This window comes from Bactrocera latifrons, unplaced genomic scaffold, assembly GCF_001853355.1.
Source record: "Bactrocera latifrons isolate USDA-ARS-PBARC rearing strain unplaced genomic scaffold, ASM185335v1 scaffold_122, whole genome shotgun sequence".
Classification (NCBI taxonomy): Eukaryota; Metazoa; Arthropoda; class Insecta; order Diptera; family Tephritidae; genus Bactrocera; species Bactrocera latifrons.
The window spans coordinates 801,524-803,158 of record NW_017534653.1 but is presented as its reverse complement, the minus strand read 5'-3'; the positions used below and the strand labels follow the sequence as shown (position 1 = coordinate 803,158).

General features: G+C 29.7%; 2 protein-coding genes across 3 annotated transcripts in view; both read left to right on the top strand.

Moving 5' to 3' along the window:
• The window catches only part of LOC108978466, a 94,536-nt gene that overhangs the window by 34,597 nt on the left and 58,304 nt on the right, over window positions 1-1,635 (top strand). The window lies entirely within an intron of this gene.
• Window positions 1-1,635, top strand: part of LOC108978451 (piezo-type mechanosensitive ion channel component-like) — a 10,623-nt gene that overhangs the window by 4,154 nt on the left and 4,834 nt on the right. The gene's annotated exons all lie outside the window — the stretch shown is intronic.

Below are 1,635 nucleotides of genomic sequence, written 5' to 3'. Positions count from 1 at the left end.
TTTTTAGTTTTGAGTTTTTTTTTAATTAAAAAAATTTTTTTGTAGAAAACAAAAAAAAATTTTTTTGTAGAAAACAATTTTTGTTTAAATCTTTGTAAAAGATATTTTTTTTTTACATATCATTTACCTGAAATTCAAAATAACATTATCGGAAGGTTACAGTGGCATGAATGAAACACGAAATAAAATGGAACATGAGTGAAACAAAGGTAAAAAATCAAAAAAATAGCAGCAGATAGAGGGCAGAGTCTCAAAAAATTCAGACCTAAGATTTCAGTCCTCAAATCAATCTGTTAGGTTAATCTTTGAAAAAGTAAAAAAAAAAACAAATCGATTTTCTTATTTCTAAACTAGAGTACCCTCTTAACTATTCTCAAAGTACAGAAAAAGTATCATGCTATCTTTACCAATCGTTCTCAAGTTATTCGTAATGTTTTTTGGTATACCGTTTCCAATTTTAATCGAAAAACTCCCTAAAATGAGACGGAAATAAACTCCTACTTCCGTATGGTAGCATATACTTGTAGACCGTGCAGAGACTACATTTTACGAACAGCGTAAAAGTCACATTCAGCCACTATATCTGTGTTATCCGGAAAATTATATTCACTTTGTAGATATGCGACTTTAATATCAACAGTTTCTGCTGATCTGAAAGCCAACAATTTACCTTCCAAGACGTGTAATGGTGTGAATCGGAGGTTGTTGACTTTTTTTCAGCTGTCATCCAGCCCCGTTTTGCAAGTGATGGTATTCCTAAGAAGAAGCAGTATGACATATTGTAACAGTTATTTGGAAGGTGCTGTAGGCATACGGGAACTCCGATTGTTAGTTATAGTAAAGACACAAATCAAACGAGGGGTGTTAAACTTGACTAAAATGTTGTCTGAGAAGCTATCAAAATGGTTTAAAACTAAAACTATTTGACAATGGAAGGAAATTGTGATATAGAAATAGATCACCTTCTCAAGGAGAAGTTCTAAATGGAAACAAACGCCTATTAAACCGGTATCGAAATATTGGAGATTGGTTAAATTAAATAGAATTGGAAAATTTCAATTATAAATTATATGTTTATCTATACTAATAACACCATAATTATTAAATTTCATAATATTTTTTTTCTATTTATAATATATCTTAAATTCATGTCAAACAATGTTCGTCGATAGTCGATTTATTCAATACAAGACTTTACAGAATCGGACCGTATATTGATTGGCAATACGTTTCTCTAATTAATAAAGTAATATTATGCATATAAAATCTTTCAATTTTTAATTAAACTAATTTACTACACTAAGCAGGAGTTATTCATATTATGCCATTGTCATGCTAAACTTTCCAAAATTTCGCTTCACTTCGTTTCTTTTATTCAAATTATTTATGTATGGCATATTTGTATAATAATGTTTTTAACTTGTATGTTCATTTCATTCGATTTTGGTTTGGTAATTAAATTCTATGTGGTGTTGAGAGGCAGTTTCTGATTGCCCCTCTCTCGCTGACGTCGCAAGCTCTAAATGTAAATGAACTCATATATTGGTTATTATTTATATATATTCATATACCTTTGCTATCGAGAAGAAAATATGGGGAAGTCTTTAAAATATGTACAAATATTAGGGTGGATCA